Raw genomic sequence first — 24,931 nt, forward strand, 5'->3', positions numbered from 1 at the left:
ATATAATAGAATGAAGGACTGCTATCCAGAATGACCCAGACAAGCTTGAAAAGTGGTCCCACAGGAACCTAAGGAGGTATAACATGGCCAAGGGCAAGGTGCTGCACTTGGGTCAAGGTGCCCCCAGATATGAGTACAGACTGGAAGAACTTACTGAGAGCAGCCCTGTCAAGAAGGACTTCGGAGTCCTGGTAGACAAGATGAACATGAGCCAGCAGCGTGCGCTTGTAGCATGGAAAGGAAATTGTATCCTGGGCTGCATTAAAAGTGGGTTGGACAGCTAGGAAAGAGATGTGCTCATCCTCCTCTATTCTGCCCTAGTGAGGCCCCATCTGGAGTACTGCATTCAGGCTTGGGACCCCCAACACAAGGAAGACATGGGGTGGGTCCCAAGAAGGGCCACAAGGATGACTGGAGGGCTGGAGCTATGCTTGTTTAGACTGGAAAAGGCTCTGTGAGACCTCATTACAGGCTTCCACTGCTTGAGGGAAGCTTACAAACAGGATGAAGACTGACTTTTTACACAGTTTGACATAGAGAACAGGAGAAAATGGCTTTCAACAAAAATAGTGGAAATTTAGGTTAGATGTTAGGAAGAATTTCTTTATTCAGAAAGTGGTGAGGTACTGGAAAAGGTCTGCTGCCCAGAGAAGTTTTGGATGTCTCTTTCCAGGAGGACAGGTTGGATGAGGCCCTGGACAACATCATCTAGTTGGCAGCAACTCTACCCACAGCAGGGAGGTTGGAAGTAGATGATCTTTAAGGTCCCTTCCAACCCAAAACATTTTATGATTCCTCCCCTTTCTTCTCCTAAACACTGTTCCAGAAACTTTCTAGAAACCAGAGTGGAAAAAAGATAGAAAACAACAAAGACCACACACATACAACCTGGTCAGATTTTTTCCTATCATGTCTGAAGCAGACATTCAAGTTCACTTCTATTGGCCCATAAGACTACACAATCTCTCACCTGAATATAATGAGGTACAGCATAGTTATACTATTAAAAATTGGTTCCAGCTCCTTGAACTCAAGGTTTTAATGCCAAATTTATCTCCTTTACATCTCTATAATTCCTTTAGAATCACTATTATCTTGATCAGCTATAGAGCGTTTGCCCCGTTTTTCACTCTAGTTCTATGTGAACTGAATTTTTCCAGACCAAAGGTACCAATACATTTATAATCCAAGAACTCAGTCATATTTTGGCATGGTAGTTGCCATATAAGACACCCAGCCTTTCTCAAAATTACTGTTGTTCCTTAATGTTTTTCTTCATTACACTGATCTACTGTTTTAGAAACTGCACAGCTATTAATAAGCATCAAACAGCCTCTCAGAGAACAAGGTGGACCAATTACTGTCCATACAGTAGTGAGGCTCGGGAAAGAAGGTACTTTAAGCTTAAAGAATTTGGTGATGGTTCTAATGCTTTGACCAATCTCCCTTCCCAGCAGGAAGGAAGCTTTCTGTGACTGGCAGCAAACTGTAGCATCTTCTACAAAGCTGAAGAAAAAGCAGCATGTATCTAAATTTAAGTTACCATACTTTTAATCTGTTCACTGAGACAGCAACTTTTGTTTCCACGCAAAACAATGAACAAAATTCACAGAAAAAGCCCTTTTATGAATATACATAAGAATGCTGGGTTTCTCTGAAATATGCTTCATGTATCTTCCTATATGGTTCAAGTGAAAAGTCTCAGTGTAGCCACTATAAATCAGGATGAACTTGTCTTTCTTCACTGGAAGACAAGAGAAGCACTGAACCATCCCTCCTCTCCACAGGCAAAGAAATATGATATGCCTGGCACTGAGCACCCTCAGCATACTGATTCCATCAGACCAAGTTGGGAACACATTTCACAGTCACAAGTCTTTCTAAGAGAACTTCCTGCCAATGGCTACTTGACATTAAAACCTAGGATGATCTAGGTCAAGTATCCCAGTTGACATTAATTGCTATGTTGGATCAAAAAAGTAGGCAGCCTCCCAGCCAGTGGTCAAGTCACATTATGGCCAAAAAGCAACCAAGGCCAAAACCCTGAATTGCACCCAGAAGACCAAAGAAAGCCAATGCAGCTGCTGAAGAACTGCCCAAATGTTTTCCTGTCACCTGTGTTCTCCTTCCAGACAGGCAGCTGCCTACTTCTAAAACAGAAGTTTCACAGCAGCAGTCAAGTGCAGCCTCAAGAACAGGTTACCCTGTAGCTTCATGCAGGGTTACAGGGAGTTTATTTCTCTGAAATGGAACCCCCCTCAAGTAGATGCTTTTGTTTTGTTTTTGTCTTGATGCAGAAGGCTGAGAGACTGCTGATGTAAATGCCCCCAAAACAGCAAGTTATAGAACACTTATAAAGAGCCTGTATGAAACAGTTGCACTGCTAGTCATCCAGCATCACTCACCTCTAGATAACACCTCCATTTGCTGTTACTTCTGTCTCCATGTACTTGTGTTATGTCCAACTGGAAAGATGACCAAAAAAAGTAAGTCATCTTTGTACTGACAGAAGAACAAGACCAGGTCACTCTAAATTATTAATAAGAGAAAGTGTGTTTAAAAGCCTGAAACATTCATCTGATACCAGAGAGTTCTCAGATCATGTTGTTCTTTTGGTCTTTAAGGGAAGATTGATTAGGAACAGTAGTAATTTTAAGAATACACCATACTAATACAAACAAGCAAAGCTAATTCAAATGCATAGTTTGAGTTAACTGATGGCTAATGGCAAGAAGGTCTGATACTGGAACCACCTTCGTATTAAAAAAATTTCCTTCCATGTATTCTTCCAATTATTTCCAAAATATTACTTACAGAAGAGAAAGAAAATGTTGATGTCCATAACAAGTTCGTGTAAAGAAGAAAAAGAACTCCATAAGCCCCTGCCATTAACACATTTTTAAGCTACTGTTTTAACAGAAAAACCCAAGCAGTTCACCTTATATATTCATACAGCTTAAGACAGGTTTTTAAAAAGGAGAGAGGAAAAAAAAAAGGAACAAACCTTATTTTTTTCTTTATAAAAGATTAAAATACAAAATTGTACTCTGTAACTCATAGCAGGTTTCCAAATCAGAATCAATATGATCGTTTGCATTTGAACAGATCTGAATCAATATTCTGCAGTTTTTAAGAACACGTTCAAGTGACAGAAAAAATACTCAGTACTGTAAATAACTATATTAAACCCTGACTGTAGTTTGCGAAGGTCTTTGCAAACCCAATATGAGTTAAGCATCCATTTACACTGCTACAAATCTTCTTCCCAGCACTGTGATATAATAGCTCAAGCAACAGATGCTAAGCTAGTAGTTAGCATACAGCCTGATAATTACATGTAGACCCAAAGAGATGAAAAATTTGAAGTCCACAGCAAATACAACAACATCTGTATTATTTTATTCAAAATCTTAAGAATATAGGTGTTAACACATACTTCTCCAAGAAAAAACAGTATTTGAAGGAAGTAATTTATTACCCAAGCAATTAGTACTTGCACAATTACAGCACACGCAGTCCTATGGACTACTGGCAGCTCAGTAAGACAAAAAGACCATCCTTTAAATACAAGCTGCTTATCCAGCATATGTATTTAACAGTCTAAGCTTGCTTCATTATTTACATTTCCATATTTGGCTCAAAACTGTTTGTGTCAAAGATCACATTCTAAAAATCTTCCCAGCGTCATTCAAAAAAACAACAAAAAAAAACCAACAAACACCATCTAAAACAAAATGCCTTACTTCCTCCCCTCAATTCTGTACTGCACATGCTATCTCAGGCTCAGGTAAGGAATGAAGTGTTCAGACAGTCAACCCTAAAAGCACCTGAAGTAAGAACACAACGTTTCTCAATGTAAACCAACAAACATCACTATGGTCTTACTATATTTCAGAAAATAAGGTTGGTGAGTTTGTCCAGTGGCCACATCTTACTAACTAGAGTAAATCCTTCCCTTATCTGTGGTAATTGCAATCAATAAGATGTTAATAAGCTATCAATATTTCCGAAGGGACTTTCTGATTTGGAAATAACCAGTCATTTTCTGCTCTTTCGTTCACATAGAGACATCCATATTTAATGATAGGTCTCCTATAGTCTTCAGAGTAAAACTCCAGACCACAGAATATTGAGCAGACATTGCATACACAAATTTCTACTGCAGATGACACTTTAGACAGCTGCACAGATTAAAGATTGACGACAGGAATCAAGAACCCCAGCAAGACCAGATTCTCTGTCAAAGACAAAATGTCTTCAAATCTGGGTGGCCTTTGCTCAGTCTCCTAATATGTGGTAGCCACCTAAATTCCAGCAATTTATATGGGGACAGGTCAAGGTTTCATGCTGTTTTTGCACAGTCTAGTATCACTTTACTGAAAGCAGAGAGCCCAGTCATTAGGACTATCCAGGGCCCAGTAGGATGGCTAAAACAGAAATTCAGAAAGCATTTCTTAAATTCAGTGTGCATGCACAGAAAGCACAAGGCATACACACACAGAATGCTCAACTCTGCATGCTCCTTTGCAGAATGTATCTTTGGAAATGCTCATTTTCGCATGCAGATTTATTTAATGTAACTTAATCCCTGAGTCCCCACTCCCATCTCCTACTGCTCTAAGTGATGCCTCTATACTATAAACAGACATACAGAATGGGAGTATTTAGGGGATGCTGATCTTAACTCAGGATGAGCATTACAGTGAGCTGTTAATAAGATGTCAGAAGATTTTTTTTAAAAGTTACATTTCAGCAACAAAGAAACTATAGTCTTCGAAATCACTTTTCAGTGCAAGTGCTATCAGCATCTCCAGACAAATTTAGTAAGTAGATAAATTTACTTTGTTAACACATCTTTCTATACGATTCTGGCTTAGTATAGTAGTTAGCATAGCTTAATTCTGGGTTAGTATAGTCATTTATTTAACAGTGCAGATTTGAATATTAGACAGAAAGGATGCTAAGAGACAGACTTATGATTTTACAAAAATTCCTTCAGCAAAACTAGAGTAGAATCTCAAGTCTGACTAAAAAAAAAAAATAAAAAAAAAATCACTGTCTTCTGAAATACCTGATCACTCTTTTCCTTCTCTATTTCCTCTTCAAATTAAAGTATAAAATTGAAAGACAAAATAAAACCATTGTTCTTTCTACAATCTGGGACACTCTAGGACATTTCAATGGAGTTCTCGGAACTCTGCAGATGCTCTCGAAACCAGATGGGCAAGTGTCCTCAGCAGGTCAGGAGATCACAGCAAACTCAATTTTGCCATGCCACTACAGGAGAAAAGAAAGAATAACAAAGTCCGTCTGCCACAGCACCAAAGAGCAAACTAACAAGAATTGTATCAGATAGCAGATCTACATGTTTTCTCTCCTGTACAATGATCTAAGGACAGGAAACAATCAACAGCATGCTTACATGTTAAATTCATACAATATTATCCAAATAGTAACCAATATCTGAGGTTGCATGTCTACTTAAGCAGTAGAACAGAATCACAGGGGTCAGAATTGACTGCAAAAGATCATTAAGCCCAACTCCCCTGCTAAAGCACCTACCCTAGAATAGGTCACACAGGCAGGCATCCAGATGGGTTTTGAACATCTCCACAGAAGGAGACCACACAATCTATCTGGGCAGCCTGTTCCAGTGCTCCATCACTCTTCCTCCTATTTCTATGGAAATTCCTATGTTCAAGTTTTAGGCCATTACCTCTTGTCCTATTGCTACACACCACTGAGAAGAACCTGGCCTTATCTATTTGCCTCCCATCTGCCTTCAGATATTTGTAAACATTAATCAGACCCCTCCGAGTCCCCTTTTCCCCCAGTGTGAACAGACACAGGTTACTCAGCCTTCCTTCATACAGGAGATGCTCGAGGCCTTTTATCATCTTTATGGCACTGCCCTGGACTCCTTCTATGAGATCCCTGTCTTTTTTGACCTGGGGAGCCCAGAACTGGACACAGTAGTTTAAATGCAGCCCCACCAGAGCAGAATAGAAGGGAAGGATCATCTTCCTGGGCCTTCTTGCTGCACTCTTTTTAAAAAAACATCCCAGGATACTACTGGCCTTCTTGGCCACTGCTGGCTCACGTCCAACCTGTTGTTCACAAGGACATCCAAGTCCTTCTCCACAGAGGTCCTTTCCATCAGGTCATCCCTGAACCTGTACTGATACATGCAGTTATTCCTCCATAGGTGCAATCCCAAAAGGCCACAACAAGGGAAATCTGACTGTTGTGCTTCTGCTATCTTGAGAGGCAAGCACAGATTTTCCTCAAAAAGTAAGAAAAACTGCAAAATTGTAAAGTAGTAGCCATCAGCAAATATACCTTAAAAGCTGCTTTAATGCTTCAGTTTTGCAAAAAGAAAATACGGCCAGCATTTGCCTAGACAAGGTTCTGAAAATATCAGAATTGTATCACAGTGTAAATAATATATCCAGTCAGTAAGTGATGTCCAAATACTGTTCATCTCTGCTGCGTTTTAAGATACTTTGAAAACAAAATGAGAACTGGGTTATGTAAAAAAAGAAAATTAGGTGGGGCTAGAAAGTTTGAAGAGCGCAGTAAATATATGCTTTTTATGAGAGCTCACAGTAAAAAAAAAATGACTAACAGTAAATCTTTATGTACAGAAAAAGTAGTTTGGGAAACTGACCATCTATCCTCCTCAGGTCAAAAAAAAAAAAAAAAAAAAAAAATCAGTCTATGGTTATTTGTGTAATGAGGACCTTGAACATATCAAAAACGACTCTACTAGAAGAGCTTAGGATGGCTATGTTGAAGAGTTATGTAAAGACAGACAGCAAACTTGCACACTTCATGTTGCAATCCAAAGACAAATCAGTGTTCAGTAAACAGCAAACCTGATTCTGCACAACTTTGTTATCTTTTCATCTCTACAGTTGAATACATTTGAGAGAGTGCAAAGAAGTTACAAAATGATATCATCACAGTTTATTAGTGTTTGTTCAGCATTGACTCTGAATAAAACTTAAGGTAGCCCAGAAATGAGAGGACCAGGACTCATACCTGAGAAATCACCTTAACTTTCCAGCAGCAAAGAATTATTCTTCTTCAGAAAGTTTCACACTCTTATGTGGCTACTGTTGAAAAGTTAGGAACAGGTTTGCTCTTGGTATATTAGCTAAGCAAAAACGAAGTGACCAAAGCATATGGATTCTTGCCTTATCTTCCATAAATAGTACCTGAACCAATACATAAAGAACATTTTTCAGTTGTTTTGCCTTTCTATCCCACTGCCATCTATCGCTTGCCCGTTATGCAGGAATCTCTAGAATTAAGGTGAGATATTAACCTTACTTATTAACTTAAAAAGGTGAAGCATTTCACTTGAGCTTGTTCTCCTCTTCCCCCCGCACTTCAGTTAGATCACTATTCAATATCCACCTTCAGTTTCAGCTTCTTGTACTCCTTCTCCCATATACAAAGGCAACTTAAGATCATTTCAGGTTATGACTGTTAATACGAATTGAAAATAAAGATAAATAAATAAATTCAAGCTATTATCCTGCTGCATGTTTCGGAAGCAAGGACTAGAACTCTCGGGTATGAGTTATAGGGTATCTCCAAAAGCTCGAAACACAGTCAGTTAACACATTCATTGCATTCATCAGCCTCTAAAGGACTTTACTCTCATTGCTGCATAATCTAGTACATGGCACTATAGTAAGAAGAAAAAAGCTAGGAGCCTCAAGAGTAAGTAGCCTAGGTATTACTTTTGTTACAGGAGGGAGAAATGACAGAAGGAAGTACTCTACAAAACTATAGCAGACGAGCCAGCAGCCCTTGATGTCTGAATGATTCCAGAAAGAGTTGTGCTGAAAGAGGTGCTTCCAATTTTCACATCCTCCCTTCCTGAACTCAGTGCAGCACAGGTCTGTGGTGCCCAAGCATGTTCAGCCACCACCCACCTCAAGTATGTGAGCTTTTCCAGCTAGAAAAAAAGGCCACAAGCAGAAGATGAAAAAGGTATCAGAGAGGAGTTTTCTACATGACACTTGCCATGTAACCTTTTTGTTAACTCCACAGAAGTACTTACTCTAAATTGAATGGAAAAAAAAAAAGCAACACTCAGGCAAATGCTGTTTTTGTAAGTGATAAGCAAAGCAAGTCTACTCAAATGAAACTGAGGAGTACAGACATGAATATAGGCCTAAGCACCATAGCAGAAGGCAGAAACCACTAATTTGATGCTTTTTTTCCTCTTGTTTTATACTGCTTTTCACCTCTGTTTCGGCAGCAGTAGGAATAAAACAAGAGAAGTTACTGAAGGACAAAGCATAAATTCCATTCTTGAAAGAAGGGGGATGGGAAATAGAAGACTTAAGTGGAAGCGGATAGACTACTTACAGCAATTATTGTCAAATATTTCTGTAGTTCTCCCATAATGTAGTTCCTTTCCTACATAAGGGCTGACAAATAAGCTTGAGACATTCCCTTCATAGAACGAAGAGAAAGGAAGACTGCAGTAATACTAAGCAATGAAGATAAATTTTCCCAGTAACGCCAGCTACAGAAGACATATGGAGGTCAGATAAAACTATTATTTGCCTTTTCAAGCATTATTTTCTTCAGCTGCTAAATAAAAACATTATGAAGCCATTTTACAGAGTAAAACTTAACCTTATATTAACCTTCCATATTAAGTAAACAAACCTTTCTAGCCAATAAGCCTCTATGAACTCTCCAAGATGATAAGCAATACCTTAATTACATTCATTTACATGACTTTGAAATTGTTCCAGATCAAAGTCAACAACCACAAGGTCAAAGAGTAGGAAAATCTAAAATAAGGACAAATCCACAGTAGGCCAGTATACACAAATGTGGTACAGCATCCTTTCTACCCTGTCTGTAGTCCATCCCAGTCAGGGATACCAATCAAGTGCCTGTCTTTTCATCAGTTGTACGGCAAGAGGGGAAAAGAAATGAAAGGGGAGGGGGCTATGAAGAGTTATCTGAAACATTCATGATTGAGAACAGTTTGTTGTTTGTTTCTGGCTTAACACAATTCCAAGCTGAAGACAATGGATAGTTTAAAATTGTTTTTACGTGGCATATTTCATGCAAATATTTTGTAGTATTTTAACTGAAAGGCACAACATAAGAGACAACATTAAAAAGATGCAACAGACTCACTGACAATTACAGAATATTTGGTAAAGTGTGCTGTTGTAATCAATAAACACCAATGGTTTTGCATAAACTTATCAAAGATGAGAAGCCACCATGATGCTTTCATGGTATACTGTACCTCATGAACTGAGCAGATTTGGAAAGAAGCCTAAGCTCAGTAAAAACCACTGCTTGAACTTCCACTGTCATCAACAAAACAAGACTATCCTTAAGATACAGAGAGAAAGAATCCTGTTTTGCAGCCCCAAATATAATCTTCATCATGTTACATGACAACTTTTCTTACAAAGCGTGCGCTATGATTAGAGCAGGAATTGCTAATTATACAAAGGTGGCAATTACGAAGATTTTAATAACGATCATTAGAAGAAACTTGATAAAGTACATTCTGCCCTGAAAGAGCAGAACAGCAGCCAAAGCATCTACCTTCATTCCCGTGATACTACATGATGGCTCAGGTATTATCAGTAACACTGCAATTAGCCGAAATACAGTATGCATGCACGCTGCACTAATGGGTCATTTCAGGGTTCTATTTTGTGTTATGAACAGGAAAATATTACAAATATGCATATATGGAAATCTGAAGCGTGGCTTCTGGATTTAGGCAATCACATATCAATGCACAACAGCTGACATTTTCTTATATTAAATTAGGTAAATCTCCCTGAACACTCACTTTACTAGCCAAGCACTTTTTACACCACTCTAAAGCCAACAGCCTTCTGCAATTTAAGTATGATTTAGTGCAAGGGAAGCAATGAGTATTATAAAATTTATGCTTGTTCACCTTCTCTCTCCACAGAGAAGGGCAAGATGTTTTTCCATGTAAATATGTATTAGATCCAAATCATTTAAATAGATATTATTCCATAGAGAACATGAAGCTGTGTATGCCCATTCCAGCTCCACGTTGCTAAATAAACTGCAAGGTAATGACAATGCCTTCCTCATCCTAAAGGACACTGAAAACACGTCTTATTCCTAGGCTTTTCAAACAAGAGACTTTCAAGAAAAAAAAAAAAAAAAATCAAGGCAGCTTTTACTAAGCTAGGTAAATTGAAGACAAGTCTTTTCTAAGTCACAAGCCAGATCTTTTAACAAACAGACTAAAAGGTAGTTACAGCAAGAGTACAGTACAGGTATGTGAACAGTCTTTAGGATATAAGTATCAAATCATTAAAAAAAAAAAGCAGAAGATACTAAACTCCAGAAGAAAAACAAAATGGCATTTGCAAGTCAGAAAAAAAGTTTCAGACAAGTGGCTAATTTTTAGTTGATGTAGGAATATAAATGCAAGATGCCAACTCTTATTTTCATGCAGTTTTATTTCTCAGTATTTTAGGTACAAGTGTCACTGCCTGGTGACACTGGAATGGAGAACAGAGGGGAAAGCTTAAACAACAGCTGTTTACAATGAGAGCTTTACTTCTTAAAAGTAAGTCCATATATATCACTGCTTTTCAAAGAATCAACATTTAATCAGCATGCTACCATAGAGTACACTCGCAGTTAACAATTTAATTCAAAATCACGTTTACTTCAAGTGAGAAAGACTCCCTATTGGAAACGATGCTATCATTTAGGGCCACAGACAGTATCTTACAACACTGTCTAACCTCTGCTTGATTTTAAAATAGGATAATCACCTTCAACTACGTATGAACCTTGAACGTTATCAAAAACAGTTTTATTGCATCAACGATTTATTAATAGTCTCATATTAATAGTAATGTAACTTTGACTTTACAAAGTCATAAAGATGACAAGAAACAGTCAAGACTTACTGTGCCATCTATTTTACTTAAAGCTTATAAGACAACCTCACAGTACAATCAGGAAAACAAAACCCAACCACCTTACCCAGAGAACGATAGTGAGAAAGGAGAAAAAAGAAAACACTAACAGCAACAGAAAAAAAATAGGCCTATGCCATCACAGTTCAGTAATGGAACGCGAAGGAAACAGGATGTAACAAAGTGAGGTATGAATACTGAATCCTCTAAAGCACTGAAATTCTCTTTTCTCCAACTGTGCTAAAAACTGAAAAACTGCTAGCACTAAGGCAGGCAACTTCTGGTAAAATACATTATAACCATCTCTTTAAAGAAAAGCTATGAACCTTATGTAGAAACACATGAAGACAGATTCCCTTCCCAAGCTGTTACAAAATGACCAAGGCTTACAGGCCAAACTTGACAACAGACCTGAAAGAGGAAGCATTCCACTCAGACCTTTCTGGTTCAAAATGCTTGCTTCAGAATCCCTGCCACGCTTTTGATATTCTACGGTCCCTTTTATAGCTGTTATCCCCATTACTAAATAGTTGATCGTTTAAACAAAGAACTAAGAAAGTACAATATTCTATAACTGGCATTTACAGCACTGGCCTTGGACTTCTAATCTTTACCAGACAGGCACACAAATCAATCTATCAGCTCATAAAGGTGTGCTTTTTTAACCTCTGAAACAGATGGGATTGGCCAGAAATGTCTGGCATGTCAAACTGCTAATCACTGCTGCCCTTCGCACAAAATAACCCACTTAAGTTGAGGCATGGTTGCACTGTAACAGACATTAGTCTGTGGGAAACCCATTTAACTGTCACATACTCCTGCCACTCCTGCTCTCCCTTAATTAAGCCTAATGCCTTATGCTCTGACCTTTTGTTCTAGCCTATTAACCCTATCTAGTACAAGTTCAAATATGTTGCACTAAAAAGTTTGCTGTAAAACACAGAATTGCCAAGCTACAGAGAGAATGAGGAACATCTCTGCCTTCCAAGTCACCCCTTCCTTTACCAAATTCACTAGCCTGACAAAATGGAAGCATCACTTATGTTAAAGTTAAGACACACCCAAATGCTTCGCAGCAAAAGACAGACCTCCTTCCACTTCCATACTCTACCTTTTCCTATTTAGAGGGGAAAATAAAACTTCTCTTTGTAAGTTCATATCCTCGGGCTTTTTTTTTATTTTAAGACAAGAACATACTATCAGTCAAGATCACACTACACTCGTTTGCTGTTCTCTGAAACCTATCATTAAAAATAATGTGTAATTGGTTTACAGTGACCAATTCTTCTTCAATTAAAGGCTGCTTCTGCCGGCTTTCCTAACACTGAGTCACCACCTTGTTCTTTTGACAGCCTAATTTTAATTACTCTAGTTTTTAATTCTCATCTGCATCATTTCATGAGTTACATCTCTTGACCTCTCATGCAAAAAAAAAAAAAAAAATCTACATAAACTTAAAATAAGAACATACTTCATAAATTTTAGCTCAACACCACAGCTTTTCTTCAATTTACACTGTGCTTGAAACAATACAACTACCTTCCCATCCTGCAACTCTAACTTCTAAAACTTACACAGTACCAAGCAGACTAACATTTGCAATGCAGTACTTTTCTGGAGGAATCCAAGTGACTACAATAACGACTTTTACGAAGTCTCAAGAAATTCTGACTTAAGAAATGCGATTCTAGAAATAAAAATAAATATTCAACCAAGATAACAACAGCCTTCCAACATTAAAACTGTTTACAATAGCACACAATGCTGAGCTGCATATCAAGACAGGTATTCCACAAGCAATGTTTATAAACAATAAATGAACCCATGGACACTCCATACCCACTCACTCCCCTCCCCAAAAACCCACAGCACATATAACTGTGTTATAATGCTGGTTAGAAATGGAAAAGTGAATGCCAACTCTGCAAAGGTTACCAGCCACAGGTACACTGAAACACAATTTTTTCCTCAAATCTTTAGCTTAACCACCTTACTGACAAGCTGACACTCAGTGTAAGACCCCTTACTTAGAACGTAGACTTCCGCAACTCTGGATGGAATCAGATTTAAACACAGGTAACAATTTGAAATAAAGCTCTCAAGTACTCAGAACTATTTTTGAGGATGCGGAACACTTCAAGAAAACCTTGTTGACACAAAAGCCACTCTCTAGGAAGCTCTAGCAAGTCTGCTTAAGCCATCATCAACTGCTGACCACAACAACAGTTAAGTCATAAATTATTATTAATTTTGTTCTAATTCTAAAGTGCCTATCTTACTGATTCTCAGACCAGCAAGAAACGCAATTGACTTCTGCATAAATGCAATTTCTCAGACAACTGAGAAGCACTGTAACATTGTTAGATTTTTTTGAGGAGTCAAATAGGAAGCCTGAGGGAGAAAAAGAAATAATGGATCCCTCATCTTGATTTCCCTTTATTTCCAAAACAGTGATTTTCACATAAACTCAAAGCTTCCCAGTATAAAATACAAGTATTTTCTGAGGATTCTGCTATATTTCACTGCTCCAGTTGCAGTACATTGGCCAATGCTACATTCAAAAGGAAGTACAGAAACATAAAGATTTACTGAAAGAAAAATACACCTTCTATCTGCCATCTGTGTCATTACGGTGGATACACTAGAAATTTTTCAGGCTGGAATTTGATACGACTGCCTCCAGCGTTCTAGACCTTCCCTTTCTAATGTTCCCAAAAGTTGCCACTGGAGGCAATGCAAATAAGTCCTATGAGAGGCCAGAAACAAAACAATTGCTTGTCAACCATTACATGCCCAAATTGTATTCTTTATGCTCATCAGCATTCTCAAGTTCTTAGGCATGCTTGTAGGCCCACTGAGGACAGTGGGGCTACTCAAGTGAATAAAATTACTCACAGACCGAAGTGCATATACATAAGCAATCACTGGACAACACTTGGGGAATTATTCTCTAGTATCAAAGGAAAATAGGATTTAGAAAATAGGAATCAAGGGAGTACATCCAAACAAAATGACAGCAGTGTTAAACGTCTACAAGCCACTGTAATGTAATATCTAATGATTTTACTGTGACAGTCCCTTGCTACAGAATCTCAGTTTGGATTTGTTTTATTTAAAAAATAAAAACTTAGTGTTACTGCGTTTATATAATCTTCTCTTTCACTCTGCAACTACGTGTAAACCAGGTTCTTGTCCATTCAGCAACTATCTCCTAAACAAGTAGGCTAAATCTTCAGGACTTATCTGCAAATTCCATATAAAAGGCTACTAAAAATGATTATTTCTCTTTAATTGGCACACACACTTTAAAAAAAAAAAAAAAAAAAAAAATCAAATCTGTCACGAAAACAGAAGGATTAACTTGAAAATCTACCACCTTATACCACAATCCTAGAAGACCTATACAAAGGTAAGAATTTGCATGATAGATTGGCAAGACAAAGAAGAAACTCAAACCAAAGAAAAAAAATAATTGAAGCAAGTTATTTACCTTGAAAGTGGTCCCATAAGGAAGGCTATTCCTTCAGGAGTCCAAGGATGCACTAATTTTCTCCCTCAGCAATTCCATGCTTCATCTGAAAGGAAAAAAAAAGTTACCTTAAGAAAATCTGCATACCAATTTCCCTTCTTCCAATCTGTATTGGCCTTCTTATTAGTGTAACAGAAATATTGGAAATAGAGCATCACTTCCTATCTCAAAAGGAAAACGCAGCTCCCAGCATCAGAAATCAAAGTTCTCCAGACAAAAGCATTAGCAAATCAAATACACCTTGCCTTCCCGAGACTCGTATTGTCCAGGTAACTGGACAGTTGTTTCTACATGAAGCAAGTCTGCATTCAGTTTTGATTCAGAAGACACACTCCTGCTTTAATTCACTTCATTAAAAAAAGCTGTAACACAAATGTCCTCCTTCATACGTAGCAAGCACAACTTCATACTCACACCTATGCATGTCTCAATCATACGTTTTTTGAGAACCCTTTAACAGGAAAAGATGAGATCACAAAATAACAGCAGAATGCAACCTCCCAAAATCTGTTAGAAAAAACTAAAGCAAGTAAAAATGCATACTTTCTTTTAAGATTTAGGAATGAAATACTATAGATATTCATCTTCAAAGCTGCTCACCGTTACAAGTACCACCATACATGTTTTTCTCAGTACTTCTGCACTGTCTGTAACTTGAGCTAAAAGATAAAAACTTACAGGTAGGCCAGGTCTTTGCTATTTGTACTACTTAACCTTTAATGAGGCTTGTCACAATATCACAATGCTCACATTAAATTCTCTTTCACCAATTAATTTAGCACCCTGAGAAGCATATTTAACAAGCATAATGAGTCAAATTTAACTATAATCAAATACAAACAAAACAAAAACAGAATTATTCCCAGTTTTGCTGAACTTTCTCCTTTTCTCATGGGGCATGGAAGAGCTCTCTTTTCCTCACCATAAGCCTCTATTCTCAAAAACAAAACAAAACAAAAAAACAACAACAACAAAAAAAACACCACATACAAAATACACAAAACTTCTTAAACACTGAACTTCTCCAGCATGGAGTACTCCCCAAGTGGGTACTCAGGGCTGTGGGGTAGAAAGGGAGATGTGAGTTTTGCAGGCAGCCCACAGCACTGCCCTCTTCTGCAAATCCACTTGGGCTAAAGCCAGCTTAGAGACAACATTTAACTGGACACTGTGATGTGCTACCTGGGAAAAAAAAAAAAAAAAAGAGATACAGGTGTTGATAGAAAGGTCATCATCCAAAAAAAGACCTATTCAAAGATACCAGGTCAGTGAAAGCAGCATGCTGAGCTGCAGCCAACGTCAAGACCCAACAAAAGCAGTGAATCCATTATGCTGGAAAGTAAGCAAATACCATGAAATACTACAGAGACTATTCCAGATTCTTTCCTTAGATACACCACAAAATAAGCCAACTTGCACCACAGAGCAGTAGCAAGCTGCAACATTCTGATTAAATTTGGAAAAGAAATATTAAGTTATCAATGCAGTCAAAACAAACAGAAACAGAGGCACGAGCAGAACTTCCCTAGAGGGAATAATATACATATTTTCTCCATATTCTCAAATCACCTTCAGAAGAATAGTCCACTTCAGTACTTCTTTACTACTGATGTAGGGAGGGGAAAAAAAAAAAAAAGTTTTTCACCACTGACAAGTGGTTTTATTTAAGTACTCTTTTTTGTAGAAGACAGATTTCTATCTAATGAAGAACAAGCAAAAAAAAAAAAAAAAACCAACAAAACATTGCTGTATTGCCATCAAGGTACAATGTATACACAGGATATCCTTTAGGACAGCATTAAGCAATCTTTTTGTACTGTTCCACATTACTACAAGGTTTCTTAGTGTTCAGAGAAAAACAGCAAAAGAATTTGTTATTTCTGGGGGAAATACTATATTTCTTCAATGACATTTGAGAAATGCTTTGCTAGATTGAAATAAAATTCCCAAAAATTTAATGGCTGGATGACTTAGATTGCAGGCCTTATTATTAGAAGGCTTATTATAAGGGAATAGAGCAACAATCAACAACACTGTAAGTTGCTCAAAGTGTGATATGCAATTACATAAATAATCAGTACAGACCAATCACCTGAGATGGATCCAAAGGATAGGAATACTGTTTTTCTGCACCATTACATACTTGTAACATGAAAGACAGAAATTCATTAAATGTTTTTCTGAGGCCAGTTATGTATTTTCTTCTCCGTTTTTAAATAACAGGTGCAGTCAAGGCTTGAATACATTTCACACCTAGCATCTATCTGATCTCTTGTGGTCACCTTCTCACAACTTCCCTTCTCAAGAAGAGAAAGAACACATCATCCAAACTACCCTCCCAACACTGAGTTTCTCTATGGCACACTCAACCACTTACAAACCCATGGCTAACAATGTTACTTTTAACGTGATTCTGCCTGTAAGCTAGGTTGTTCTCCACTAGGGACGATGATATTCAGAAATGAAATGTGTGAAAACAGAACTCCTCTCTAGCCAGGTAATTAAGAAGTAGTGAGTTCCACTAACAATTTCAGTAAGAGACCACACTGGGAGAATTTGACTCAAAATAAGATGGCTAACAACTGCTCCTTCCCATTTACATGGAGATATGCAGGAGACTCAGCTCCTGTTTCCCTTTAACCATCAAGTCAAGGGACCTACAACAGACAGCCAAACAAATTATGAAATTAAGTTTTCCAAATGGTATATAGGTCTGGTCACATTTCTAAGTGTATTTGAAACAAATGATCCAGAAACACCAAAACGTATACATATATCTCAAGCAAGAAAGAATTCTTCTTCCCATTTTCCTTCAGGCATACCATCCCACTGAAGAACTCAAGAAAGTTTGTGTGATCAAAGATGCCCACTTAAAATACTGCTCACCAACATCAGCACATCATTTCCTAATTCAACTATTAAAATCCTGACACCATAACACTCAAAAAATGCATCACACTTTAAACACTTCCCTCACACGTGCTGTGGGCAGACCAACACAGGTGGTTAGCGCTCTTATCAGCTGGCCTGTTAGCATTTGTGGTTTGCTCTCATCCTGCTACTCACATTACCTTTTTACCTCTGGTTTAAGATGGTTTAGAAAGATTGACAAGTTTATTTATTATTTTTTTTAATCCATTTGTGCATATTCTCCTGCAAATTTCCCTTCTGTTCAGACTTCATTCCTTACCTACATTATCTTTCTTTCTACTTTCCTATCATTAAGCCCCTGCTGAGCAGTAATGATCTATACTTCAAAATTCATACTTCTCATTCCCAAGGGGTATTTATCCAGTTTTTACATCCATAGGATATTTATCCCACCTATCACATGTAACCCAGCCAAGTATTTCCTGGTTAGGAAACCCACCTGGCTGTAGGGAGCCCCTCAGGTCCCCATGTGTGGCCAACTGGCCACCATTCCACGTATGCAAACCCTGCTCTGAGGGTTGGGGCTCCCAGAATCAGTTCTCTCTGCACTCCTTGTATGTCTGCATACAGAAATGAAGGCGTAAATCAATTGATTTTAAGGTTCAGGCCAGTCCATAAGATCTATTCTAAAATTAACAAGACATTACACTCTTAGAGCCCTCTCCATGATAGCCCTGCAATGAGGTGTGGAGCGCAAGGGTTGAGTAACACAGCTGACTGTGGGAAATGCAACTCCCCAGCTTTGCCCTGGGCAAGTTTATACATGTGCTCCACACAATGCAAGGCATAGTTTTTCTTTTAGTGTGTCCTGCACTGTCACCGGTAAAATTAACAGTGCTCTCATGGCTAACAATAATACAGCTGGCACTGCAGAAACCTTTTGCCAATGTTCAAACGAAGGGGGGGGGGAAGAAGAAAAAAAAAGCTTTGAAAAGTCAGAGTAAGCTTTAAAACAAGCAAACAAGTCTTTATCAACAATTAAAAAAAAATCCAATGTTAAAATAACATCTACAAGCAAATACCTACCACTAGGTTAACCCACATATGAGTCCTACAACCTTTAGCAAATCAGTTTCAAGAAAAAGAAGTCTTTAATGCCTTTTACATTACAGAAGTCATCCTACGCGCAGCAGACTATCAAACATCAAAGATGATGCAACCAACAGTTATAAATCACCTGTTTACAATTAAAAAAAACCACACTGGTTCACTTTCAATTCCTTATCAACATATTTTCTACAACTATAATAAACATTGGTTATTTTTTGCTCTCCAGCTGTGTTTAGCATACCTGTCACTTTAGAAGCAGAAACAGTTACATGGAGCAAAGAGGAAGGCACATCTCATCTGGTAATTTTTTTATCCGATAACTACTGGGGGGAGTGGGGGAACTTAAGTTATTTAAATAAATAAAAATAATTCAGCATGGTCTGGCATTTGACAGCTCCTTTACTCTGTGCGTACATGGTAAACAAAAAAGCCACTGCCAGCTCTCCGCGGTTAGATAGCTCAGAGCCGCAGGGCAGTCCAACAGGAGGTCAGCTTCCAGCCCTGCCTAAAACAGGCAGCTACCGGTAACAAGTACCTACTTGTTACTTCTTCCTTCCTGCTGACAAAAACATACACCCATCTATGGATTTAATGCACAAAAAAAGCACCCAGCTGCCTCATGCTGGAGGCTATCTCAGGCCATACAAGCGCTGATAACGCAACAGGGCAGAACCTCAGCCACAAGCTCAGGAAGACAGCAGTCCCAACAGCACAAACCAGAGACCAGCTCAAACGCAGCTCTGACTGAGAGCACTCCTGCTCTCCGAGAAGCCTGCTCCTGCTGCCCGCGGAGCAGCGATTACTCCGATGCCATCGGATCAGCTCTAAGCGACAAGCGCTCCCAGCCGGGTGAGCCGGTGCCACAGGGCCTCTGGAGGTGCCGCTGGGCAGCGATCAGCCCGGCCTGTAGCAGCGCTCCTCAGGTCGGTACTGGTCCGCTGCTTCCCTCGGAACGCCCCAGCTGTCCAAGGAGCCTTCCCGTGTCTCGCAGACCAGATCTGCCCCCTCCGTTACACCGAGCGGTACAGCACCTCTGAACGTGCACTGTGCCATGACTCAGTTAAATTCTGCTCAGCGGCAGCGAGCACCCAGCGCTGCGCCCGGCTCCCTCCGAAGGAAACCCTGGGCAGCCCGGCTCCCTTACTGCACACAGACGAACAACTTCCACGTCACCTTCCCCAACATCAACGCGCCACCAAAGACGGGAATCACGCTGCTTTCCACCCCCACCGCCTCCCCCCCCCCCCTCCAACATCCTCAACACGTGTTAAGCATTTTAGCTTAACTCTTCCTAAAATTGAAAACCCATAATAAACAGACACGCGGCACAGACACAAGGCTGCGCGTACTAAGGAAGCTTTCTCTCATTCCGTCCACGCTCCGACACCACGTTTCCCCAGGTTTCGCTCCGTTCCAACTCAATTACCCGCTGACACTTACACAGAGCAGCCTCCGACACCGCGTTCCGCAGAGAGAAGGGAGGAGAAATCACCTTTAAAGGGCTTCGGGGACACCAACACACGCCCGCACATTAACCTTTGGTCTGGAAAGGGGAACGGCGACGTCCCCGCGGGGCCGTGAGAGCGCCGGCGCTGAGCACGCAGCCCCGGGGCGGCGGGCACGGAGCGGGCGCAGAGGCTGCGCGCCCGCAGGTAGAGGTGGAGCGCGCAGCGGCCGTACCGGGGCAGCGGGGGCAGCGCGGCCTCGCCCCGGTGCCGGGAGGCGGCGGCCATCGGGAGGGCGGGCAGCGAGGCCGCGTCCCAGCACTGCCCCGGGCGGCGCCTCCCGACCCCGCGGGCGCCGCGCAGCCAGCTGAGACTCCCGAAATAATCCACGCCGAGGGGAGAAGGAGCGGAGAGTGGCGCTGCGGCCGGCCCCGCGCTAAACGCCGCTAACTTTTTCGCCCCTCCGGCTCGCCGAGCCCCGCGGCCGGGTAACTTCCAGCCCGCCCCACCGGAAGCGCTCCCTGCCGCGACCACCCCGCGCCCGGCTCACCCCGGCATTGTTCCCCGCCGCCGCCCGGCAGCGCCGCGCCGCCCCGCGCGGCCCGTCCCCGCCCGCCGCGCTCACCCGCCGGCCTCGCCTCACCGCGACGAGAGGGGCTCCGACAGAGCGGGGCGCGGCGGCTCCGAGCTCGGGGCCCCGTCCCCGACTGGAAGACGCGCTGAGCCTCCCCGCGCCCCGGTCCCCTCGCCCCGCACACGTACACAGCGAGCCGAGCTCTGCGCCGCTCCCCTCCGCGGTTCGGGGCTCTACTGCAATGCCTGCGAGGCTGACTTTCAAAGCCTAACCCGCAGCCGCGATCCTCCCCGCCTTCCACCTCGCCCGGCGCGGCGCAACCCGGCCCCTCCTCCTCCTCCCTCCTCCCCCCGCGCCATTCATCTCCTCCGCCAAGTTCCTTAACCCTTCTCGCTCCCGGCCGCTGGGGTAGGCAGGTGGTCGTAAGCCTCCCGCCCTCCGCGGGGCAGCTCGCGGAGCTCCGGGAGTGAACTCACCGCAGGACCTATATTCAATAAAAACAGCATCGAAATAACACCTTTTTTTCTTTTTCTTTTTTTTTTTTCTTTTTTTTTTTTTTTCCCCTCCCGCTCGGTAAGCATAATGGGGGGAGGCTTCCTGTGGTTACCGCTTTAGAGCTTCTATTTTCAGCCCTTCCTCTGAAAAACTTATTTTTTCTCTCCTGCCCCCGGCCCCGCCGACCCCCGGCTCTGCCCTCGCAGTTCCTAGCGTGCACCTCAGCCCGGGGCCTGCACTGCTCCTCTTCCAGGGGCTTCACGCAGATGGAAACAGCCTTCCCTCCGCTGGCAGGTGTCGAGAATCAGGGTCACAGCGGCCCACGGAGGTGACTCACGCCCCAGTAAGCGAACAGTTCATGAGGACAACCTGGGACAGGGCCTCCAAAGAGAGCTAGTCCTCCATCTTGGCTGGGGGAATCCATGCAGGTCTGAAGGCAACCTATGCTGTGAGAAAGTGCCTTATGAGTCTGTTAGCAGTCAAGGTTCTCTTTAGACACCATTCCCATCAAAGAAGAGTCAAAGAGTCCGTGGATACCCACCAGACTGTCTGTTTAGGCGAACTACAGAAAGTGCATGACCTCAGCCACATCATCCGTGAACAGAGCAGAGCCTGTGTTTAAAGAGAGCCGTGATGCTGCATAAAGCATTTCTCAAACAACGTGCAGAACACTTTGTGACACTTCTCTTAGAAGTTGAGGATTGCAGAAAGGAGAAACATTTGTTTACAGATCAGTTATAAGCTGTGCGATGATATCTGTACTAACATATGCCAATATTTTGGTTCTGAAACCAAAAAATGTAAAATAAGTGGCATACCCAAGCATAGTTTAGTAACAGACTGATATCACTAAAGAACATACGAATTTCCACTTAAGGAAAGCAAAAGAGAGCCCTGTTTGTGAAAAGCCAAACGCTTGAGCTCGTGGATACCATGGCTGAAGTGCACGTAGGAATGTGGAACAAAACCTCTTTTCCTTTGGAATGCACGGATTGTGTACGCACTTACAGCAGAGCTGGTAATGTATTACTTGACCTATTTTTTTAAGCCAATGAAAGATTTAGGTTAACTTCATCATCATGTGTTTTTAACCACTTTTTTTCAGAAAAGCAGCAGCGTTTGCTAAAGCTACTGCGTTCACGTTTTATACACAACGGCCTCTTTTTCCTTGGGAGAATGTCTCACATATCACCCGACCATGCTGCCAGTAAAACAACTAGTTTTGCTGTTCATTTCCACAGTAGCCTCATTAACAAATTCTGTTTGTAAAGAAATGATCTTTCAATTTTTATTTCTCTAAAAATCTTTATCTCAAAAATGTTTCACTGTTAAGCGGCTGAATTATCTAGGGGAAAGGAAATTTTCTCATTACTGCAGCAATTTAGCTGCTATTTCAATCAAGAATGTCTGTAGTAGAGACCTCTTTCATTCTTAACCTTAGGGAACATTGCACAGATGAGAGACCTACAAAAGGAGGGGTCTTGAAAAAGCAACTGAAAAAAATGTCCGTGTGAAATATTTAAGATACTTTTGAGTAGCTGAAATAAAGGTGGTTGAGGAATCAAGATTCTAAGCAGTTCAATCAACCGTGGTTGTAGTAAACAATAAAATGTATGAATTTAGCAGGTTATTGACAACAGTTAATATTCCTGTTGCACTGAAAATTGCCCCTTGCTCTTATTTACCTGAACTATAAGAATTCAAACAGGTTAGGAAGTAAATACGCTGTACAAGAAAAGGAAATTCTGTGGACAGCACACTGTAGGATCAATCTCTCAAGAACTATCAAAGTACTGACGTGTTTGTGTTGGTTCTGCCTGCGCAGTCTTCTACCAAACTTAAGCACCCACTCACTCTCCAAGCATCAAAGACATGCATCTACTGATGCATCTGCCTATCTACTTGCTGGGGTGAGGCCAATAACTGGACTTTGTTATGGACATCATAAAAAGGATCATTTTCTTTGAGTGGAATTCTTCGCTAGAAGGTTCTCTGTAAATGAAAGGGCAGTTATGACAGGAAAACACATACTGCTTTAGGATCGGCGTTGGAAGAAATACATATTCCATTAGATCTCATTCCCAGAATTGCGAGCACTTCCTGTAGAGTTCTTGCCATACTTTGTGAAGCATAAATTCACATTTGGTAATATCAGTGGACCGATTATATATATAAATGTATACCATAATACACACATACAAGCGCATTCACTCTTTACAGTTGCTAATTGGAAATCTCAAGACTGAAATGCATGTTTTTGATCTACTGTGAGTTCTATCAAAACCAAAACGAATTGTAGTTATTGCACTCTTGCAGTACAAAAAAATAATCTATGTGACTGTTTCAGAAATGGTCAAGTAAATTGTTGATTATCTAACTTTTTATTTGATTACTTTGATGGTTACAATAATGCATTTAAAATAATGCTACAGTTTCGGTAATGAAACTTTATTTTGATAAAATAAAGCATGTAGGTCTGTGCCATGCAGCAACAAGAAACATATTGTTTTTAAAAAGAAAATGAAAACGCTATTACATTATTCCCAAATATTTTTATGTTAATGCTAACCTATTTTTAAATTACAGAAAGTGCTTTGAAGAGCTTGGGTGAGCTACTGTTGCTCTTATTTTGATTTTCCTTTTCTCAGCCTCTCAAAGAACTAACAGCTCTGAAACTACCTTTTTCAATCTGAATAATTAAAGCCTTGCTTTATGGTATCCAATCATGATATGAAAGGCTTGGGACACGGTTGGAAAGCTAGCTAGCTTTACAGAAATTCATTTACAGACTAAGTCTTACTCTGAAATCGTTTGTCAGCCTCACACAGACAATAATGAGATTCCATCCTTGACTCAGCCTAATTCAATTCATGTAGTATGTCAGATTACCCACTATTTGGAAGGTCCCTTCACAGAGGATTAAATCACCTAATATTCCAGATCTTGTGTAGGCACACAAAATAAAAGAATGGCTATGATTCTTATTTATTCAATTATTGAACTCAAAGGAGGTTTCCCTAATTAAATGGTAACTTCCTCCTCTGTGTGAATAGTGTTCATACATAAATGAGAAGTGGGAAAGTGGAAAAAGTCTCCCTTTTTTCAGTGGTACTATCTAGGACGAACTGAAATCAAGTGAAACAGTACTGGTGTTATCTGAGGAAAAACTGTTATATAGTGATGATTTCTGCAGGGTGTGGTACACCATAGAGTGTATCTTGTTTTGTTCATAACGTTTGTGCAGAACATCCACAAGTCTGCAATCATCGGAGGTCGAGCTGGGAAAAGTAATATACTCTCCATATAAATGAAAAGTGCATACCACTCATGTCAATTCTTTGCCTATCTGCATTTAACACAACAAAGATATTAGTATGCTTACATAATTCATTTAATTTCCCACTACAGTTGTTTTCTGCTTTTGTTTTTTGTTTTTGTTTACATTACAGAGTTTAGACATATGTTTACAAGCATTTCAAAGCAGGCCATTTGACTTAGTTATTCTTAGCATCTCAAGTTCTTTTTTTCCTGCACTTATTAAAAGTAGATTTCAGATCATGACCATTTGATCTAAGAGTAATAAGCAAGAGACCAGATGCTAGAGTCTTTTCAATTACCAAAACGTTTAAGGACAGCTGTACCATGTAAGCTCTCATAGAGGAATCATATGCTTGCAGCATCTGGTTAGTTTCGACCATGCCTCTAGCATCTTGTATCTGTTTGGAGGCATGAACTAGGGCTAGGCTTACTTCCCCATATGCATTTCTGGTGTGTGTGTGTGTGCATTTTTGGGCCATAAACAGGAACTAACACTTTGGGTCTTATATTTTCTGACAGGAAATAAACACTGCTTTCAACCTCTGTAACACCTTTCCTGGAAGAGTCAAAGTGGTTTATACTAAGTTGATGTGACTGCTGTACACTGATTGTTCGTATTTTACCA

General features: G+C 40.4%; 1 protein-coding gene across 14 annotated transcripts in view; it reads right to left on the reverse strand.

Annotated features, from left to right (window-relative positions):
- Positions 1-20,828, reverse strand: part of NRIP1 (nuclear receptor interacting protein 1) — a 69,547-nt gene extending 48,719 nt beyond the window's left edge. For 3 of the 14 annotated variants that reach the window (XM_048936677.1, XM_048936591.1, XM_048936657.1), the window contains exons 1-2: positions 20,682-20,807; positions 14,455-14,539 (exon numbers count right to left, since the gene is read on the reverse strand). The gene's annotated coding sequence lies outside the window, so the exon portion shown is untranslated. Of the gene's footprint in view, positions 1-2,405; positions 2,466-14,454; positions 14,540-19,914; positions 20,119-20,469; positions 20,488-20,544; positions 20,660-20,681 lie in introns of those variants that run through there. The other 11 variants (XM_048936697.1, XM_048936603.1, XM_048936688.1 and 8 more) reach the window with 9 other exon arrangements.
- Between the last annotated feature and the right edge of the window lie 4,103 nt (positions 20,829-24,931).

Source organism: Lagopus muta, chromosome 1 (assembly GCF_023343835.1).
Source record: "Lagopus muta isolate bLagMut1 chromosome 1, bLagMut1 primary, whole genome shotgun sequence".
NCBI classification, from domain to species: domain Eukaryota; kingdom Metazoa; phylum Chordata; class Aves; order Galliformes; family Phasianidae; genus Lagopus; species Lagopus muta.